Genomic DNA, 11,117 nt, shown 5'->3' with positions numbered 1-11,117 from the left:
GGGTCAGGGAGTACTTATATGGGACTAGGGTAACTCACTTGGGGGTCAGGGAGTACTTATAAAGGGGCTAGGGTAACTCACTTTGAGTCAGAGGGTACTTATATGGGACTAGGGTAACTGACTTGGGGTCAGGGAGTACTTATATGGGACTAGTGTAACTCACTTGGGGTCATGGAGTACTTATATGGGACTAGGGTAACTTACTTGGGGTCAGGGAGTATTTATATTGTACTAGGGTAACTCACTTGGGGTCAGGGAGTACTTATATGGGACTAGGGTAACTCACTTAAGGTCAGGGAGTACCAATAAAGGGGCTTGGGTAACTCACTTTGAGTCAGGGAGTACTTATATGGGACTAGGGTAACTCACTTGGGGTCAGGAAGTACTTATATGGGACTAGTGTAACTCACTTGGGGTCAGGGAGTACTTATATGGGACTAGGGTAACTCACTTGGGGTCAGGGAGTACTTATAAAGGGGATATTGTAACACACTTGGGATCAGGGAGTACTTATATGTGATAAGGGTAACTCACTTAGGGTCAGGGAGTACTTTTGTGGGACTAGGGTAACTCACTTGGTGCCAGGGAGTACTTATAAAGAGGCTAGTGTAACTCGCTTGGAGTCAGGGAGTACTTATAAAGTACTAAGGTAACTCACTTGGGGTCAGCAAATACTTATACGGGACTAGGGTAACTCACTTGGGGTCAGGGAGTAATAATGAAGGGTCTTGGGTAACTCACTTTGGGTCAGGGAGTACTTATATGGGACTAGGGTAACTCGCTTAGGGTCAGGGAGTACTTATAAAGGGGCTAATGTAACACACTTGGGGTCGGGGAGTACTTATATGGGACTAGGGTACCATACTTGGGGTCAGGGAGTACTTATATTGTACTAGGGTAACTCACTTTGGGTTAGGGAGTACTTATATGGGACTGGTGTAACACACTTGGGGTAAGGGAGTACTTATATGGGACTAGGGTAACTCACTTGGGGTCAAGGAGTACTTATAAAGGGCTAGGGTAACTCGCTTGGGGTCAGGGAGTACTCATATGGGACTAGTGTAACTCGCTTTGGGTCAGGGAGTACTTATAAAGGGGCTAATGTAACACACTTGGGGTCGGGGAGTACTTATATGGGACTAGGGTACCATACTTGGGGTCAGGGAGTACTTATATAGGGGCTAGGGCAAATCACTTGGGGTTAGGGAGTACTTATATGGGACTAGGGTAACTCACTTGGGGGTCAGGGAGTACTTATAAAGGGGCTAGGGTAACTCAGTTGGGGTCAGGGAGTACTTATATAGCACTAGGGTAACTCACTTGGGGGTCAGGGAGTACATATTTGGGACTAGTGTAAATCACTTGGGGTCATGGAGTACTTATATGGGACCAGGTTAACTCATTTGTGGTCAGGGAAAACTTATATGGGACTAGTGAAACTCACTTGGGGTCAGGGAGTACTTATATGATACTAGGGTATCTCACTTGGGTGTCAGGGAGTAATTATATGGGACTAGTGTAACTCGCATTGGGTCAGGGAGTACTCATATGGCACTAGGGTAACTCACTTGTGGTCAGGGAGTACTTATATGGCACTAGGGTAACTCGCTTTGGGTCAGGGAGTACTTATATGATACTAGGGTAACTCACTTGGGGGTCAGGGAGTACTTATATGGGACTAGTGTAACTCACTTGGGGTCAGGGAGTACTTATATGGGACCAGGGTAACTCATTTGGGGTCAGCGAAAACTTATATGGGACTAGTGTAACTCACTTGGGGTCAGGGAGTACTTATATGATACTAGGGTATCTCACTTGGGGGTCAGGGAGTAATTATATGGGACTAGTGTAACTCACCTGGGGTCAAGGAGTACTTATATGGGATCAGGGTAACTCAATTGGGGTCAGGGAAAACTTATATGGGACTAGTGTAACTCACTTGGGGTCAGGGAGTACTTATATGGGTCTTGGGTAACTCACTTTGGGTTAGGGAGTACTTATTTGGGACTAGGGTAACTCACTTGGGGTCAGGGAGTACTTATATGGGACTAGGGTAACTCGCTTTGGGTCAGGGAGTACTTATAAAGGGGCTAATGTAACACACTTGGGGTCGGGGAGTACTTATATGGGACTAGGGTAACATACTTGGGGTCAGGGTGTACTTATATTGGGGCTAGGGCAACACACTTGGGGTCAGGGAGTACTTATATGTGACTAGGGTAACTCACTTAGGATAGGGAGTACTTATATGTGATAAGGGTAACTCACTTAGGGTCAGGGAGTACTTATAATGGGGCTAGGGTAACACGCTTGGAGTCAGGGAGTACTTATAAAGTTCTAAGGTAACTCACTTGGGGTCAGCAAGTATTTATACGGGACTAGGGTAACTCACTTGGGGTCAGAGAGTAATAATGAAGGGTCTTGGGTAACTAACTTTTGGTTAGGGAGTACTTACTTGGGACTAGGGTAACTCACTTGGGGTCAGGGAGTAATAATAAAGGGTCTTGGGTAACTCACTTTGGGTTAGGGAGTACTTATTTGGTACTAGGGTAACTCACTTGGGGTCAGGGATTACTTATTTGGGACTAGGGTAACTCACTTGGGATCATGGAGTACTTATATGGGACTAGGGTAACTTACTTGGGGTCAGGGAGTACTTATATTGTACTAGGGTAACTCACTTGGGGTCAGGGAGTACTTATATGGGACTACGGTAACTCACTTGGGATCAGGGAGTACTTATATGGGACTAGTGTAACTCACTTGGGGTCAGGGAGTACTTATATGGGACTAGGGTAACTCGCGTTGGGTCAGGGAGTACTTATATGGCACTAGGGTAACTCACTTGTGGTCAGCGAGTACTTATAAAGGGGCTAGGGTAACTCACTTAGGGGTCAGGGAATACTTATATGGGACTAGGGTAACTCACTTGGGGGTCAGGGAGTACATACGTGGGACTAGGGTAACTCACTTGGGGTCAGGGAGTACTTATAAAGGGGATAGGGTAACTCGCTTGGGGTCAGGGAGTACTTATATGGGACTAGGGTAACTCACTTAGGACAGGGAGTACTTATATGTGATAAGGGTAACTCACTTAGGGTCAGGGAGTACTTATGTGGGACTAGGGTAACTCACTTGGTGTCAGGGAGTACTTATATGGGACTAGGGTAACTCGCTTTGGGTCAGGGAGTACTTATAAAGGGGCTAATGTAACACACTTAGGGTCAGGGAGTACTTATATGGGACTAGGGTACCATACTTGGGGTCAGGGAGTACTTATATAGGGGCTAGGGCAACTCACTTGGTGTCAGGGAGTACTTATATGTGACTAGGGTAACTCACTTAGGACAGGGAGTACTTATATGTGATAAGGGTAACTCACTTAGGGTCAGGGAGTACTTATGTGGGACTAGAGTAACTCACTTGGGGTCAGGGAGTACTTATAAAGGGGCTAGGGTAACTCGCTTGGAGTCAGGGAGTACTTATAAAGTACTAAGGTAACTCACTTGGGGTCAGGAAGTACTTATATGGGACTAGGGTAACTCACTTGGGGTCAGGGAGTAATAATGAAGGGTCTTGGGTAACTCACTATGGGTCAGGGAGTACTTATTTGGGACTAGGTTAAATCACTTGGGGTCAGGGATTACTTATATGGGACTAGGGTAACTCACTTGGGATCATGGAGTACTTATATGGGACTAGGGTAACTTACTTGGGGTCAGGGAGTACTTATATGGGACTAGTGTAACTCACTTGGGGTCAGGGAGTACTTATATGGGACTAGGGTAACTCACTTGGGGTCAGGGAGTACTTATATTGTACTAGGGTAACTCACTTTGGGTCAGGGAGTACTTATATGGGACTACGGTAACTCACTTGGGATCAGGGAGTACTTATATGGGACTAGTGTAACTCACTTGGGGTCAGGGAGTACTTATATGGGACTAGGGTAACTTACTTGGGGTCAGGGAGTATTTATATTGTACTAGGGTAACTCACTTGGGGTCAGGGAGTACTTATATGGGACTAGGGTAACTCACTTAAGGTCAGGGAGTACAAATAAAGGGGCTTGGGTAACTCACTTTGAGTCAGGGAGTACTTATATGGGACTAGGGTGACTCACTTGGGGTCAGGGAGTACTTATATGGGACTAGTGTAACTCACTTGGGGTCAGGGAGTACTTATATGGGACTAGGGTAACTTACTTGGGGTCAGGGAGTATTTATATTGTACTAGGGTAACTCACTTGGGGTCAGGGAGTACTTATATGGGACTAGGGTAACTCACTTAAGGTCAGGGAGTACAAATAAAGGGGCTAGGGTAACTCACTTGGGGTCAGGGAGCACTTCAATCGTACTAGGGTAACTCACTTAGCGTCTGGGAGTACTTATATGGGACCAGTGTGACTCACTTGGGGCCAGGGTGTACTTATAAAGTGGCTAGGGTAACTCACTTGGGTTCAGGTAGTAGTTATAAGGAACTAGGGTAACTCACTTGGGCGGTAGAGGGTACATATAAAGGGGCTATGGTAACTCGCTTTGTGTCAGGGAGTACTTATATGATACTAGGGTAACTCACTTGAGGGTCAGGGAGTACTTATATGGGACTAGTGTAACTCACTTGGGGTCAGGGAGTACTTATATAGAGGGCTATGGTAACTCACTTGGGATCAGGGAGTACTTATATGGTACTAGGGTAACTCACTTGGTGTCTGGGAGTACATATAAAGGGGCTAGGATATCTCACTTGGGGTCAGGGAGTACTTATATAGAGGGCTATGGTAACTCACTTGGGATCAGGGAGTACTTATATGGTACTAGGGTAACTCACTTGGTGTCTGGGAGTACATATAAAGGGGCTAGGATATCTCACTTGGGGTCAGGGAGTACTTATAAAGGGGCTAGGGTAACTCACTTGGGGTCAGGGAGTATTTATAAGGAATTAGGGTTACTCACTTGGGGTATGGGAGTACATATATAGGGGCTATGGTAACTCACTTGAGGTCTAGGAGTAAATATAAAGGGGCTAGGATAACTTACTTGCGGTCAGAGAATGCTTCTATGGGACTAGGGTAAATCAATTGTGGTCAGGGAGTACTTTTTGGGACTAGGGTAACTCACTTGAGGTCAGGGGGTACTTATATAGGGGATAGGGTAACTGACTTGGGGTCAGGGAGAACTACTATCGGACTAGGGTAACTCACTTACGGTCAGAGAGTACATATAAAGGGGCTAGGATAACTCACTTGATGTCAGGGAGTACTACTATGGGACGAGGGTAACTTACTTGCGGTCAGAGAGTACATATAAAGGGGCTAGGATAACTCACTTGGTGTCTGGGAGTACATACAAAGGGGCTAGGATAACTCACTTGTGGTCAGAGAGTACATATAATGGGCCTAGGATAACTCACTTGGGGTCAGGGAGTACTTATAAATGGCTATGGTAACTCACTTGTGGTCAGGGAGTAATTCTTTGGGACTAGGGTAACTCACTTGGTGTCAGGGAGTACTTATAAGGGGCTAGGATAACTCAATTGCAGTCAGGGAGTACTTATCAAGGGGCTAGGGTAACTCACTTGGGGTCAGGGAGTACTTATAAGGGACTAGGGTAACTCAATTGGGGTCTGGGAGTACTTATAAAGGGGCTAAGGTAATTCACTTGGGGTCAAGGAGTACTACTATGGGACTAGGGTAACTCAATTGGGGTCTGGGAGTACTTATAAAGGGGCTAAGGTAATTCACTTGGGGTCAAGGAGTACTTCTATGGGACTAGGGTAACTCACTTGCGGTCAGAGAGTACTTATAAAGGGGCCACGATAACTCACTTGGGGTCAGGGAGTACCTCTATGTGACTAGGGTAACTCACTTGCTGTCAGAGAGTACATATAAAGGGGCTAGGATAACTCACTTGGGGTCAGGGTGTACTTATAAAGGGGCTATGGTAACTCACTTGCGGTCAAAGAGTACATATAAAGGGGCTAGGATAACTCACTTGGGGTCAGGGAGTACTTATAAAGGTGATATGGTAACTCACTTGGGGTCAGGGAGTACTTATAAAGGGGCTAGGGTAACTCACTTTGGGTCTAGGATTACTTATATGGGACTAGGGTAAATCACTTGGTGTCTGTGAGTAACTATATGGGACCAGGGTAACTCACTTGGGGCCAGGGTGTACTTATTAAAGGGCTAGGGTAACTCACTTGGGATCAGGGAGTACTTATAAGGGACTAGGGTAACTCGCTTGCCTGGGGCGGTTTACCACGCTAACAGGCGCGTCCCCGGGTGGTGGATAGGGGGACGGCCGGCAGATATGCCGGTTAGCTGCGAAATAAGCCGTTTCATACGGACGAATAAGCAGTCGCGAACCAAAATGGTATTCTCACCCTCGCTTCATTTCATTCTCATGTGTCATCTGCCGTCGTACGGATTCCGGACGAGGGCCCCATAACATCACTTTTCTCATTTCACCCATTTCAGGGGACACGGGTACGGCCTCTGTGTTGACACTGCCCGAAAGGGATGTGTGGATGATTCCAGTAAGGTCGTGCTCGTGTCGGATCCCGGTGTCTACGCACCGTCCTCCCACGGAGGTATGCGGAATGCCAGTGATGGAAGAAGGTGTAAGGCGGCCTGGATGTTTGTCCCCGGGTTTGAGCCCCAAGCCATGGTGTCTGATGGAGGTAGGCATCATGGTGATCCTCCACTTCCTGAGGCGGCGCGTTCGGAGACGCTCCGCATGCTGGTGATTATTTATTAATTTATGGAAAACCAAACTTCTTCTTATTCTTCCCCTACAGGTAACGGCGTCAGCGCAGGATCGGGCTCCAGAGCCATGGACTTGGAGGAGGTGCGGCTGCGCCTGGAGGCCCGTGACAGAAGTGCGCAGGAACTGCATACGCTCATCCAGCGTATGTCAGTGGCAATAACGGAGCTTCTTGGACTCACGGACGGGAGAAAGGGCGTCAAGAGGAGCATCCAGGGAAAAGTGAGGGACCTGCGGGATCTCGTCGTCTCCGCTGTGCAGGAGGTGCAGGGAGCTGCGACCCAGGATTTTGGGTCACTTCTCCCTGTGCTTCTTGAGACGAGGGAGCGGGACGAAGCGCGAGAAGAGGTGCAACGGCCAGCGCTGAAGAATAAGGGTACGCAGACGTCGCTTCCGCTTCCACCGACTTCTAAAGGGGGGAGGGGGGTTTCGATTAAGTCGGGTGGAAGCGGCAATAGGGACAGGGGCGCGAAAAGGGGAGCTGCCCTGGGGACGCCTTCTCCGCCGAAGGAGGGGGCCTCTGGGGCAGCTGGCCCGACACCAGTGGCTACGGCATCTCCTCCGCGGGAGGAGGGGGTGCAATGGTCGGTCGTAGCTGGGCGGAAGGGAAAGGGGAGGAGGGATTTGGGGCCGGCCCCGATATCCCGACCTCCTCATTCGGGTAGGGTTGGGGGACCTCCTCGTCGCCCTCGTGCCCAGGCCGTGCTCGTAGCGTGCGGGTCGGAAGGGTATGGGGGGGGGGGCGATGAGGTTGCTGAAGGAAAGGGTGGACCCCGGTAAGGTCGGGGTTGAGGTCAGGTCGATCAGGAGGACTCTTAGGGGAGACCTCCTGATTGAGCTGAAAAAGGGAGGGGGCTCCGCGTCCACGCTCGCGAGGGGCGGTCGCGGAGGCGTTGGGTAACGGGATTCCGGTCTCTGCTCTCTCTCCGATGGAGAGGGTGGAGATCCGGGACCTCGATGGGGTTTCGTCCGGGGAGGATGTGCGTGCGGCCCTTCCGGCCGCACTGGGCGAGGAGGCAGCCGGGATTAGAGTCTCCGCGCCGCGAAGAACTGGTGGGGGCTCCTGGGCCGTCGGCGCTTCCATGCCACCCGAGGTGGCTGGCAAGTTGTTGCGGCTTGGGCGCGTTCGCGTTGGGTGGGTGGTCTGCAGGGTTCGCCCTGCGACCAGTATCGTGCGGTGCAAGAGGTGTCACCACTTCGGTTACACCTCGGGTAGCTGCAAATTCAGCACAGACCGTTCGGGGCTGTGTTGGAGATGCGGGGAGGGGGGTCATGCCTCTGCCAGTTGTAGGGGTTCTCCTTGTTGTCTCGCCTGTAGGGACTCGGGGCTTGCGCATGATCACGCTGGGGGCTCTTCAGCGTGCGGATCGATCGGGGTGTGGAGAGGATCGAGACGTACATGAAGGGTCTCCAGATCAATGTCAATCGTTCGCGATCTGCTCAGGACTTGGCCATCCATTGCGCGTACTCTGGCGAGTACACGGTCTGCCTTGTCTCAGAGCAGCATAGGAATAGTAATTTCCCAAGCACCGGCTTGGAGGATGTCGGGGGGGATTCGGCTATGCTGCCCGGTGCTTCGTGCAAACTGGCATCCGTCTCGTCCGGTCGGGGGTTTTGTTCGTCTCTCGTTGGGGACATTAGGGTGTACAGTGTTTACTTTACCCCTAATGCCCCCATCGGGGAGTTCGAGGCTTTCCTGGAGGACTTGGCGGGGAGTGTCAGGGAGCATGGGGTGCCGGTCCTCATTGGTGGAGACTTCAACTCGTGGTCGACATCATGGGGATCCGGTTGCACTAACCGACGTGGAGAGCTTGTTGAGGAATGGGGCGGTCAGCTCGGGTTGACATTGCTCAACCGAGGTCGTTCTCCGACCTTCGTCTCAGGCGACCGTGGTAGTATAATATATCTCACCTGGGTATCGTCGTCGATCGCCTCGAGAGTAGTCTCCTGGGAGGTGCTCGATGACGAGACTCTGAGCGATCACCGCTTCATCCAGTGGATTCTCACGGATGGGGGTCCTGGCCCTGCCTCGCCGGAGCGGGGGGTGCGCTGGGTTCGCTCGAGGTTCGACCCACTCTTATGCGAATTGGCATTTGCGTGGGGAATAGCCTCGAGCAGCTCGGCTTCCCCTCCGTCCGGGCGGGGGAGGGCCGGGGCGGACGTCGGCGGTGACGGCTCGGGCGTCTCGCCGGAGGGTTATCACCGGAGGCTCGTCGGGGCGTCCGACGCTTCTATGCCCAGGGCTCACGGAACTGCCAAGCGCTGGAAAGCAGCGTATTGGTGGTGTGAGGACCTAGACCGTCTCCGTAAGGCAGCGAATGCTGCCCGCAGGAGGTGGTCGAGGTCGAGGGGTGCCAATACGGAAGTTCACTCGCGCGAGGCCTATAAGACGGCGAGAACCGCTTTCTCCTCCGCTATACGCGAGAGGAAGCGGGCCGCATGGTTGGCGCTGGTGAATGAAGTGGAGGCAGATCCTTGGGGTCGCCCCTTCTGGGTGGCCTACAAGAGATTGAAGAGACAGACATCTGCTAGTCTGACGGAGTCTGAGACGGTGGTTGCGATTAAGAGTCTATTCTCGACGTCGCAAGTGAGGCCTGGGGGCGTTCCATTCGTGGTTCGCGGTAACACCAGGCCGATCTTGGAGTCTGATCTCATCACGGAAGCAGAGATTGTCATGGCTGCCGGGAGGTCCCCTGCAAAGGGGGCCCCTGGTGTCGATGGCATTCTCCCGGAAGTGGTTAAGGTTGCAGCAATGAGCTGCCCCGCTGATTTTGCCCGGTTGTTCAACCGCTGCCTGGAACGCGGCGACTTTCCCGCTATCTGGAGAAGGGCGAGGGTTGTCCTAATCCCGAAAGGGATCGGGGGCTTCAGACCCATATCTCTCCTACCGGTGGTGGGGAAGTTGTTCGAGAGGGTAGTTGTCGCTCGTCTTACGGAGGTTTATGAGGGGGTCGCACCTCTCGCGGACGGTCAATACGGGTTCCGTCCTGGTAGAAGTACCATGGATGCCGTATCGGCTGTCCAGAATTTTATTCGGATCGCCCTTCGGGGGTCTGTGTACCGGAGCAAACGCGTGGCCGTAATCCTTCTCGACATTAAGAACGCGTTCAATTCTGTGTCGCATGCGGCCATCTTGGAGGCCCTGGCCGCCAATGGCGCTGTCCCGGGGGTGATTGTGGATATAGTCCGCAGTTACCTGGGGGACCGGGTCATTGAGTGCGCTGGACGGCAGTGGCGCGTTGGGGCGGGTGTTCCGCAGGGATCGGTCTTAGGACCTCTCCTGTGGAACATTTGTTTCGACGGTCTGCTGCGGTTGAGTCTCCCGGAGGGCTGCACGTTGACTTGTTACGCGGACGATACGGCATTGTATGTGTGTGCGGGAAGCGTCGGGTCCTTGCAGTTGAAGGCTAACAGGGCTTTGTCGCGTATCGTTCTGTGGCTTGAGGGGAGGAACCTGGAGGTGAACGTCTCCAAATCGGAGGCTGTTTTCTTCTCTAGGAGGCGGTCTGATCGGGCTCCGCGGTTTTCTGTCGGGGGCGAGACGGTTTCCGTCTCCCCGCGGGCGAAATACCTCGGTGTGTGGTTGGATCGTCGTCTTTCCTTCAAGTTTCACATTGATTGCATGGTGGGAAAAGCCAAAAAGGCTGGGTGGGCGTTGAGTAGCTTATTGCCGAACGTGGGTGGGTCGGGGGTCTCGGGAAGGATGTTGTACACGAACTTAGTGCACAGCATTCTTCTTTACGGGGCGCCTTGCTGGGCTGAGGCTGCCTCTCGCCCAACCATTGCGAGGTCCCTAATCTCCGCGCAGAGGGTCATGGCGCTGAGGGTTTCCCGCGCGTGTCGTACGGCTTCGTCCTGTGCGTTGTTAGTAATCTCGGGCATACCACCGGCCCATCTTTTAGCTTTGGAGCGCAGGGAGGTGTACGATGCGTCGCGTGCGGGTGGCTCCTCGGCTGGCGTGGCCGAAGCGCGGAGATTGGCGAGGGCTAATTTAGTAGAGAGATGGCAGGCAGCATGGGACTCGGATGGTCGGGGTAGGTGGACCCACCGCCTCATCCCGGACATCCGGTCCTGGCTGGCTGCTAATTGTAGAAGCTTGAACTACCATGTTTCCCAGATGCTCCTGGGGCATGGTAGTTTCATGAGTCATCGCGCGAGGGTGGGCCGCAGGGCGACTCCTGACTGCTGGTGATCCCCGAATCCGGTCGCGGATACGGCGGAGCACACGCTGTTGAGGTGTCCCCTGTGGGAATGCGAAAGAGCAGAACTCTGTGATGCTTTAGGTGTGCCCTCGTTGGAGGTGGAGACCCTTGTGTCCCATGTTACGAGTACGCCGAGAGGTTGGAATGCATT

The sequence above is a fragment of the Prorops nasuta genome, unplaced genomic scaffold (genome assembly GCF_024137725.1).
Source record: "Prorops nasuta isolate Cenicafe-Biocafe unplaced genomic scaffold, Cenicafe_Pnas_1.2 PNAS00026, whole genome shotgun sequence".
Lineage (NCBI taxonomy): Eukaryota > Metazoa > Arthropoda > Insecta > Hymenoptera > Bethylidae > Prorops > Prorops nasuta.
Note: the sequence above shows the minus strand (reverse complement) of the source record.